The 11,740-nt window shown below is 36.7% G+C and overlaps 1 protein-coding gene across 1 annotated transcript in view; it reads left to right on the top strand.

The window, feature by feature from the left end:
* KCNA4 (potassium voltage-gated channel subfamily A member 4) overlaps nt 1–11,740 on the top strand; it is a 354,568-nt gene that overhangs the window by 21,210 nt on the left and 321,618 nt on the right. The gene's annotated exons all lie outside the window — the stretch shown is intronic.

Below are 11,740 nucleotides of genomic sequence, written 5' to 3'. Positions count from 1 at the left end.
AATACTAATTCTTGTTCTCTAAGAATAATCTCTCTTTACCTAACTTCCTGAATTCCATGCTTCAGTGAAAAGAGGCTTGGGGGAGGGGGAGAGTGTCTAACCTTTTTATTTATTTATTTTTTTCTTAGCAGCTAAAAGCATATTTTTAGCTTTTTTTTCCTGAAAGGATTTCTGGAATCTTTGAAAAACTTTGCTTATTTGCTTATTTTGAACTTTGAGCCCATAACTCTTTCCTGTTTTCTAATTATCTGCTTACCTTTGAGAATGCTAGTTTGGGGGAATTAATCCAATTAAATTAGAGATGTTTCCAGTTATTCTGGCACCACCTCTTGTGTTAGGAAGAAATTATAGAAATAAACAAGTTGTTTTTTTTTCTTTTCCTTTTAAAGATTTGGAAAATTTGTAATATCTTGTGGACAGTTTGCCAACTGCATTTCTTCTAATTGTACCTTGCTTTTCAGAGAGAGAGAGAAAGAGAAAGAGAGAGGTGGGGTGGAGGGGAGAGGTATCTTAAACTATAACAATGGGGTTATAAGTTTCAGTCATTTTAATAAAGAGGCAATAAAGCCAGGAGCCAAATCTCAGTTTCTAAAACATAAACAAACAAAGAAATAAAACATTTTAACTCTCTAAATGAGACAGTGAAGTTATGAATAATACTTCTGTTTTTGAAAACTCATTGTTTGTATTTGGGGCTGAGTTTTGTAAACTGGCATGGCATTGTTGAAATGCATCTGTACTTAGTAGCCAGCTGATGCTCTCGTGCCCAGTAAGTGCTCCAAGGTCTTGATCCCCTCCCCTTAGATGTCTTTAGGATCCATGAATTAAAGGTAAACTTCTGGCACCTGAGGGGACCTCTAAAACTTAGTACCGGTGCTTAGGCTATGATTTACCTTAATTGTTCATGCTTTACCAATTGCATGTGTATTTTAAATATTCTTCCTGATATGTACCAGTCTTCAGGAGAGCCAGTAGTTCTGGTATTTCTGGATTCTGTTTCTAGTTTTGACACCAACTTTTGCTTCAGATCTTATAAATCCATTTACTTTTTCTATATCTTAGTCTACTCATCTGCACCCTGGGTCTGATGAAACCAGATTCATAAAAATCCCAGTTGGAATTTGTAAAATGCTTAAAAGTTTTAATTATAAATTGACTTATATGTTAGCATGTACATGGTTAGCATTTTCCAGGTATCAAGTTACTCCAAAGCTCAGTGGCTTGAAACAATAGACAGTTAACAACAGCATGTGACCAGATTTGGTCTGATAAAGAATCTACCCCAAAACAAATATTTTAGAGATAGTCGTCCCTGTCCATGGAAAGAACTCATGGAAAAAAGATAGAATATTTTAATTTAGCCTACTTATCAAACTCTCTTCTTCCTAGTGCACCTCAGGACATTGATGGACTCTGTATTATGTGTGTCTGCGAAGGTAGTAGTTTGTAAAAGTGCTTTAAAGTTATTTTTGTCTCTATCAGGTTTTTAAAAATATCCCTTCCTGAGAAAATTATAAGTTTAAAGGGACAAAGGATTCTTTGCTTCTTCTAGTATTCTTTTCCAGTCTACTGGACTGCTCGTAGTGTGATTGGCTAATCTATATACTCCACTGGCTAGACAGAGACAAGAATTTCACATTAAGCATGATTACATCATTTTGTTTACTTGTGACTCAGTGCTTTTTAGCAGTTCTTTAAAACAATCTGAAAAAATATATATTTGCATTAATGTGAACTCTTTCTTTGTGGCCATGAATTTTGAGCCAAGAACAGTGCTTCCCATTGTGAATTTAAAGCTTATCTATTGTGAGATTTGATTAGAAAGTGCATGTCCGACTTTGGATCTTTTTATATGTGGCACATGTGAATTTCATCAAGAGTAGATCAATTCTAGTCAGCTGTCAATGAAACATCTGGTATTGGAATGTGCTCAATTTGATATCTGGCAAGCGCATTATCAATCTTGTAACAAATTTTCAAGTGATTTCAGAGCATTCATATTGGCTAATTACTGACATCAATAATGGTTATGTTAAACTTGGTATTTCTCTTGCTTTGTTTTTAGTAGAAGTCTTGCAGTCATAGGATAACGAAGCTGATATTTTCTTTTTTTAAAAAATTTTTTATTGTTATGTTAATCACCATACATTACATCATTAGTTTTTGATGTAGTGTTCCATGATTCATTGTTTGCATATAATACCCAGTGCTCCATACAGTATGTGCCCTCTTTAATACCCATCACCAGGCTAACCCATCCTCCCACCCCCCTCCCCTCTAGAACCCTCAGTTTGTTTTTCAGAGTCCATAGTCTCTCATGGTTCATCTCCCCCTCTGATTTCCCCCCCTTCATTCTACCCCTCCTGCTATCTTCTTCTTTTTTTTTTTTTTAATAAGTCAAACAAGCAGATATTTTTTTCTAATGTATCTGTGAGGAAATACTTTGGGAATTTCTATCCTCTTTCCCCACCTTACAGTATAAAAATGTCTTTCTGAATGCATGTGATGGTCTTCTCTATCAGCAAATCATTAATATTTCGAGACTTTGGAAAGTATAATTAGTGGAGCAGATAAATCTGTTATTCAGGAAAATTATCATGACTACCCATATAATATACTAATAGTTGCTTAATTCTCTCCCTTGCTGTGGTTGTAGAGTCATGTATATAATTGTATCTTTTCCCCTTTGGCTCAAAAGTCTTTGTTTCTATCCATAAGGGATTTTAAATGATTCCTTTGCCATGTTTAAATTTCATACCTAAAAATTGCCTTTTCATTTCCAAATATTTATTAGATGGCAAAGTCAGTGCTTTGGGTAACATTAGGATTCTTTAATAACTAAAGACAATTTTTTTTTTCCTGTGGATACCTCCATCAGTTATATTTCTTGTAGCTATCACTTCTTCACACATACAAGGTAACAGAGCTCTTGTAGTATTCTCTGGGTGCATATAGATTAAATTTTGATTAATGATACTAATAAGTAGGGTTTTCTAAACACTTGTTAGCCAGAACATAGGCATATCCACTGCTTGATGAGGGTGGCTTCATTGACTACTCCATTTTCAAGGATTTCTTGGGGAAGACCACAAAAAATATAAGTGTGTATTTAATGAAAGAAGTCAGGAGTAGTCAAAAGTTACCTCTTACGTTTACCTTCTGTTTTCTTTTAGGACATTTATTTAGCTTCTCATAAAGGAACACATGGTACATTTATAGTTCACTTCTTGTGTGTTCTTCCCCTAGTGATGTGGTTGCTAATACTAAAAAGTCAAAGAAAAAATGTCCAGAAAAGAGAGGTGACAGGGACCAGTATTGAAGGATCTGGAAGAATTTGCAATGTGGAATATTTGTCAAAAACAACTGTACAGATTTAGGCTTATCTTCTGTATCCTTTGCCACATTGATGGTACTTTCAGACGTCTCTTCATATCACAGTAAAAGTTGAAAAATCACATTCCAAAAGCAAGCGGGGAGAAGAAACTGTTTTCTTGGTGTTGCCATAGTGCCTTCATCTGCATTGTCTGTCCTATTCATGGGGTCTTCCATGCCTCAACCTTTTTCCTTCTGATGGTGGAGACCATTGAATTTTGACCATCCCACTTATCCAGTGGTTGTGAAGTAGCTGAACTGATCCTCAGAGCTCTGAGGAAACAGGTCCCATCATGCAAATCCAACTCACTAATCCTGTTAGGTAAATTTAAAACCTTTGCTAATTTATCTTGGAAAATACGGCAAGATTGGACCCATACCCTATTTTTTTCTATTTATTGTATTTTCCTTAAAATCATCTCTATTGAATGATAAGTTTTATATGATAAACAGTATTCACTTAAAATGTACAAAAAATGTATACACCCATGAATCCACCATTACAATCAAGGTGCAGACATCTGATCCTTGATTCTAGCAACCAATTAAATCTGCATTTTGTCACGATAGAGTAGTTTGGAATTTCTAGAATTTTATATAAATAGAACCACTGGACTCTTTGGTTTCTGGCTACTTATGCTCAGAATAATGTTTTTGAGTCTTTCATTTTGTGGCATGTATCAGTAGTTGGTTTCTTTGTATCACTGAGTACTGTTTCATTGTATGGATATGCCACATTCTGTTTATCCATTCACTTGTTGGTGGACATTTAGGTTTTCTAAACCCTGTTTTGATGTTTTTCACCAAATCTTGTTTTCAGTGCCACCTGCTAATTGTTTCATGTCCTTCAAGCTAAATTTCATTGTTTGTCATTTACTCTACTACTTGGATATATACTTTCTCTATATACTACAGGAAACCAATATATGATTAAAAGTTTAAGTAGGAAATGTATATTTAAATGGAATTACTTAGCATTAAAAAATTCAGTTCATAATGATTTATTTCCCAAATAAAATTGCTTCTAGTCAAGAATGCACAATCTTATTCTCTAGAGGTCACTTTTATCTCTGGGCCATTTTGTCACTTTGATGGCAGCAATGATGAGGATTTCTATAGAAATACATGTTGACATACAAAGTAGACCAGCAGTATGCTGATAGAGCACTTCCTTGTTCAAAGAAACAGTACATGACATTTAGATGGATTTTAGTTAAAAAAGTTGATCAGTGAAGTGTAGAATTTTCCATGTCCCCCATTTGAAATTAAGCTTTGAGACTTTTGTTAGTTCTCTTTTTCTCTCTTTCTTTTTTCTTTTTTTGGGTGACAATCATTTTAACCGGAAGTTGCATTCACCAGGGGAGCTGCAGCCTCTCTTCTGAGGCAAGTTTATGAAGACCAATTTTATCTCTGTCAAATTTAATATAGCTGCTGAAGTTAAGAGCAAGTGAGTTTAGGAGTCCTGTTCTTTTAAATCTTTCTTTTAGATCTTTCCTTTTAAATCTCCAGACGTAGCCTCTTAAGTCTAATATCAATGTCTAAGTACATTCACATTTTTAAGTTCTCTAGGGCCCTCTTCATGTCTGTCCTCTCCTGTCTCTGGAGTTTCTTCCTTCTTCATTTTCCATCTGCATTTACATTTCTCTTTTTTCCCTTTCTCCCTCTAGCTGCAAAGATTCTCCGGGGAAGCACTTACTACCACAAAAGAAATTCTTTCAGCTCTACTTTGACCATCTTGCCTATGAAATTTTGCTTTCCTAACACAGAAATCTCAATGATATTGCTGGAGCGAGTTCTGTATCCTATACCCTGGCAAAGCTCCTAGAACCAGTCCCAGTGGGATTTCTGTTTTAGAATCTGCCTTAAGATCTTTGTAGCATCATTTCCGTTTGCTTTCCTAAAAGAATTTCAGCCAAATGCTCTCCTCAAAATGTTTTTCCAAAGTACTTGACCACTTCATCAGTGTAAAGATTATGTATATGAAAATACAAACATATGTGTATATGTATATACTTGAATATATATGTATTTGTGTATATACATATGTATATATATACATCATATATATATACACATATACACACACAAACACACACCCATATGTATATCTCTAAACTAATTAAGCCCCTGGAGGTACCTTCCTCTTCTACCCCAGAAACATTTTCTTCCTCCTACTCCATAGTTGCTTTGACTGCACTGAGTGAGTGAGGCTCCTGGGATTCTACCTCATTCCATCTCATGTTAAACTAATCACAGCATTCTTTAGTTTAGTCATGATGATATAGCAACCAGGCCGTTCTACTGTGCTTCGAAATGTAGGCTGGGACCCTGCATTAGGCTAAGTGAATGGGTGAGTGGAGCAATGGGAGAAGTAGAGAGAAGAGGTATTGATAGTTTGGGGTGGGTTGCCTTTGAGCATTAATAAAAGAAAATTGCCATTTATGATTTTATTTAAACCATATTAGCAATGGCTCTTCCAGTAGGGAGAGAATACATCAGATTCTCTAGGCTAGTAGATAGTTAAGGGTCTTGTAATATAGTTTGGTAAGTGTCACTGATCTTAAAATTTAAAAATACTAATAGCATATGGTATAACTGGTCATTAACTCAGTCTTCAACCAATATTTAGTGAACCTCTATTTATATACATGGTCCTGTGCTGTATCAATGGCATGGATGAGGCATGCTCATAGATGAGACTTCGGTGTATATTCAGGTCAAAGTCTTTGGCATTAATTTATTAATTTATCATTCAAAAAACTCTTAGTGAGTACCTGTAGGCACTCATTTATGAGCCAACAAAAATCTGATCTTATGGAGATGCATACAGATCAATAAAACACTTATTCTCACACTTGAGCTTACAGTCTTGTGAGAGAGGCAGACTTGGGAAGAAATAATGATTATTGCTAAGAGGAACACATACCCAGTGCCATGGGAATCTTAAATTCCTTGTTGACTTGGCATTTCTTTTATACCAGACCTTTATGGAAAACTTATGGGGGGAAGAAAACTAATTTTGTCAGCTAAACCATTCCCTTGCTTTAGTAAGACTTCTTTAGAGGAAAACACACAATTTTAATCTTATAGTTATTTTTATTTTAAACTCTTGCAAATATATGTTTAGAACTGCAGTTTTCATATTCTTTCATAGTGTTAATTTTATTTTGTAACCTATTTTTGAAATAATGTTTCCTATTGGAAAGAAACATCTTATATCCCATATTTAGAGAGATACTGGAAGAAATTTAGAATCAGGTGAAAGCAGAGGTATTCTTGCAAATACATTTATTTTCTTTGCATATGACTCTAAAATTGGATGTTGGAGTTTACAACTGGGGTGTCTATCTTTGTTAATTTTCATGATTTCTTCATGTACCACTAACTTGATATTTAATCAGCTGATTATATTGTTCATAAAGATACAGCTTTGGTTGTTTCTCAGCATCTGTCCCTTGCAACAGTGAATTTTCACTTATGGAATTTTGCTCTTCTAGGTATTTGAATTAAATGAGAAAGCACCTAACCCATTGCTGTGTTCTCTCTCTCTCATACACACACACTCTCTCTCTCACACACACACACTCACACAGACAGAGAAATGTAATATAATCATGAAATATATATTTTATAAAATATAATATAACGGACCCCAGTTAGGTAATAATAATATACTTCTTTTCATAGGAATTTTCAGGTAAGCAGCTCAATTAGGCATTTATTTATTTATTTTTTAAATTTAAATCCAATTTAATTAGCATATAGTGTATTATTAGTTTCAGAGGTAGAATTTAGTGATTCATCAGTTGTGTATAACACCCAGTGCACATTCCATCAAGTGCCCTCCTTAATGCCCATCACCCAATTACTCCATCCCCCTACCCACCTCCCCTCCATCAACCCTCAGTTTGTTTCCTAGAGTTAAGAGTCTCTTATGATTTGTCTCCCTCTGTTTCCATCTTATTTTTCCTTCCCTTCCCCTGTGTTCATCTGTTTTGGCTCTTAAATTCCACATATGAGTGAAATCACATGACGTTTGTCTTTCTCTGACTATTTCACTTAGTATAATATCCTCTAGTTCCATCCACATTGTTGAAAATGGTAAGATTTCATTCTTTTTGATGGCTGAGTAATATTCCACACACACATACCACATCTTCTTTATCCATTCATCTGTCGATGGATATCTGGGCTCTTTTCATAGTTTGGCTATTGTGGACATTGCTGCTATAAACATTGGGGTGCAGGTGCCCCTTCAGATCACCATATTTGTATCCTTTAGTTAAATACCTAATAGTGCAATTGCTGGATCATAGGGTAGCTCTATTTTTAACTTCTGGAGGAACCTCCATACTGTTTTCCAGAGTGGCTGCACCAGCTTGCATTCCTGCCAACAGTGTAAGAGGGTTCTCCTTTCTCTACATCCTCGCCAACATCTGTTGTTTCCTGAGTTGTTCATTTTAGACATTCTGACCCGTGTGAGATGGTACCTCATTGTGGTTTTGTATTTCCCTGATGCTGTGTGATGTTGAGTATTTTTTCATATGTCTGTTGCCCACTTGTAAGTCTTCTTTGGAGAAATGTCTCTTCATGTCTTCTGCCCATTTCTTGACTGGATTTTTTGGCTTTTTTTGGGGGGGGGTGTTGAGTTTGATAAGTTCTTTATGGATTTTGGATATTAGCCCTTTATCTGATAAGACATTTGCAAATATCTTCTCCCATTCTGTAGGTAGGCACGTACTTTTAAGTTTCTGCTCTTGGCTTCCAGGGGATGGCTTTTGGATAAGGTGTTTGTCCGTTTGAGTCTCTAATGGAAGAGAGGTTGTCTGGCACATTGTATATTAGTGTCTGACTGGTCTGATGTGGAGTATAATGAGAGGGCTGACTTCATATTTCATGATTATAGCATGAGTATTCTCTCTGAATTAAATCAGAAAAAATGACCTCAGTTCTTTCTGAAGAATATTACCTAGTACTTACTAATCTTACCTTGCCCTCCTACTCCATGGTTCCCCACCTGCAGGTATCAGATGCTGCCTTGTGGAGCAGGTAAAAATGCAGTGATATGTAATCAATGACATCAGATCATGCCACAATAAAGATAACACATGCAGTGTGACGAAAATGGCACCTAGTGTATAATAAATGCTCAATTCTTATTATTATCATGATTATTATTCTCATTACTCCACTTTGTTTTTACATGAATGTCTCATAATTATGTCAGATTAAATAGTTTAAGTGTTTCACCACCATTCCCCATAATCATTAGCAACACTCGATTTTCACCTTTGACTATATCTAATTGACACATGTAAGCAGGATAACAATATCTCCCCATATTTTGGTGGCATATCTGATGCAAATGGTACTGAAACATATTCAGGCAGGTCTGTGTTAGTTTCCTGTTGCTGCTTTAAAACACCACAATTTGAGTGGCTTGAAACAACACAAATTTATTATCCTATAGTTATGGAGATTAGAAGTCTTTGATCAGAGAGCAAGATATCAGCAGAGTTACATTCCTTCTGGAGAATCTGTTTCCCTGCCTTTTTCAGTTTTTAGGGACTGCCCACGTTCCTAGGCTCCCGACCCTCTTCCATCTTCGAAGTCAACAATCACATCATTCCAACTTCCACTTCACATTTCCTTCTCTGACTCTGACCCTTCTACCTCTTTTCTGTAAGGATCCTTGTGCTTGCATTGGGCCCATCTGGATAATCCATGATAATCTTCCTCTTTCAAGATCTTTAACGAAATCACATCTACAAATTCCTTCTCGTAAGTTCTGGGAATCAGGATGTGAATATATTTGAGGTCCATTATTGTACCTGAAAGAAGGTCCAGTAGAAGCCATGGCCATTACTTATTGTGTAGAATCACAGAACTTTGGATCTGAAAAGTACATTAGATCACTCATTTTAGAGATGAGGAAAATAAAACATACCAGAGAGGATTATACCACTGGAACTAAAACCCGGGTCCTGTACCACTAATCAAATGACTTTTACACTGTTTTTATGCAGCATTTCTTAAAACTGTGTCCATTGGCCAATTAACTAGTGATTTAGAGACCACATTATAAAATTCCCAATAGTAGTTTTAAACTGAATTTGAGGCCACTTTGAAACCTGAAGGCAGTCTAGACTCTTGGACTTCATTTGTGGACACACAAAAGAGCTGGATACTTCAAAATTAGCTCTGTAACATTTTAAAAAATATTTTATTTATTTATTTATTTAGAGAGCACAAGCAGGGTGAAGGGCAGAGGGAGAAGCAGACTCCCCACTGAGCAGGAAGCCTGATGTGGGACTCAATACTGGGACTCCAGGTTCATGACCTGAGCCAAAGGCAGATAGATGCTTAACCGACTGAGCCACCCAGGCGCCCTGTAACATTTTTTTAAAGGGAAAAATACCTTAAGGCTTTCCCAAGAAGGTTATAAAATTTGTAAGTGTGGTTCCAGTTGAAATTGTGCAGCCTAGAATTCTGTTTTTTCCTTTTAAACCCTTAGTAAAAGTCAGACTGTGAGCAAATGCATAACTGCTTTGAACCTGTTGCCTTACCTCCAAAAGTAGGAAAATGAGACACATTTTGTGTTGCGTTGTAAGGATTAAATTGTGTATTGTAAGGACTAAATTGAAACAGTGCATGTGAAAACACCAAATGCAGTGCCTCCTGCAGAGAAGGTGCTTCGTAAATGTTAGTTTCCATTTGCAAAGAGCTCACAGTCTGGTAAGAAAGATATCTATGAATAACTGTAGTAGAAGGCAAAGTGATAAGTGGCAGGAGAGAGGTCCAGATGGGAAGCCGCTGAAGTTCAGAGGTGGACTATGTGATGGGAATCAGAGAGGGCTTCTTGGGAGCATTTTTATGGCATTTAGCTGGCCCTTACAAGAGGAAGTGGATTTAGACATGGAGAGATATAGGCCCTGTGATCTCTGCTCCTGTCTCCTGAATGATCTCCCCACCGGCTTTCTTTCTGTGCCATATCTTGTGCATTATTCAGTGCTCGCGTGTTTCAGTTTTGTCTCTTGTAATCCAACTTCTGGCTATGCTCATATATCACCAAGGATTAATATCCTTTCCTGCAAATGGCACTCTGGGTTGATGCTTTTATACTTCTCAAAGTTATATGTAATTTAAATAGACTAACTTTGTTAATTTTAAAATTAAAATTTTAAAAGGCAAGTCCTTTTTTCTCCCTGAAATAACTTCTGGTAGTGAGATGGGTCCAATTAAAGTAATCTCATGCGGTTCGTTTGCAGAGATCTAGGCTCATTTCAGGAAGAGTCCTTGATAGGAATTATTCATGGCCCATGGAATCAAGATTTTCTTTCCGAGAAAAAAAGAAATGGTCAGATTTGTTTTTCTTTTAGGTGTGTGATGCTGGAAATCCTCTGTTTCTGGCAGTTGCCCACATAGCTGGTTCGCTCTGTGTGACCTTGCATCAGAGCCCCTCTTAAAAGCAATACAACCTCCATTGGCCTCTGCAGCTCACTGAAGACCTGATTTAGAAAACTGACTCAATTTGCACAGGCTACTGAGTAGCTGTTTGGAGCTGTTTCTAGTGACTTACAACTCGAACTAGATTGAGTCCCCAAATGTGACATTTCCTCCTTATTTACCACCTAAATCATGCAATCTTTACCAAATTTGATTCAAGATATTTCCCATACTCCTGCTCTTGTTAATGTTAGAGTGGCCATATTTTCTGATCCAAAGTTGGAATATATTGTATGACATAGGATCCAATTTGGAAGCCTAATGTACCTAATGTATGTGTGTGTGTATAATATGTGTGTGTGTGTGTGTGTGTGTGTGCATATAGCTCAAACCTGGTTGGTTGCTATGCCTTTATTACTATTAAGTGGACCCCCTTTCTTCTCTTTGGGCCTCAAAAAAAGTTTAGTATCTTTAAATTGCGGCACTGAAATTTTGGTCCTAAGGTGGGCAACTCTGTGTACAGATATTAAGAGTTCTTAATTATTAATAGCTGTTAATGATATAGGAGGATGTGTTTACATTTGGGGGAATGTCCAGATAAGTGGTTGTGTGGTTGTTTGTTCCTGGCTCATAATAAAATGTACCTGAGGGCTCGATTAATTTTGGTTTGGGATCAAAACAGTTGTTTGTTGATGTGGCTTGGTTTTCCATTGTTAGCTGGACATCCTCCACCCTTAAAAAGAATCACAGTCTCTGAGATCTTGGTGATGAGGATTCAGAGGGGAATATCTGCCGCCATCCCCCCCCCCCGCCCCAGGTAGGAGCCTGTGGCATTGTTTTGTTACTGTCTTTGCATTCAGGATCCAACAAGTAAGGATTTGTGGGGAGAGAAGGGACTCTACCCTTGATCCTATGATCAGGT

The sequence above is a fragment of the Phoca vitulina genome, unplaced genomic scaffold (genome assembly GCF_004348235.1).
Source record: "Phoca vitulina isolate PV1807 unplaced genomic scaffold, GSC_HSeal_1.0 scaffold16, whole genome shotgun sequence".
NCBI lineage: Eukaryota > Metazoa > Chordata > Mammalia > Carnivora > Phocidae > Phoca > Phoca vitulina.
Note: the sequence above shows the minus strand (reverse complement) of the source record. Positions and strands in the feature narration are given on the sequence as shown.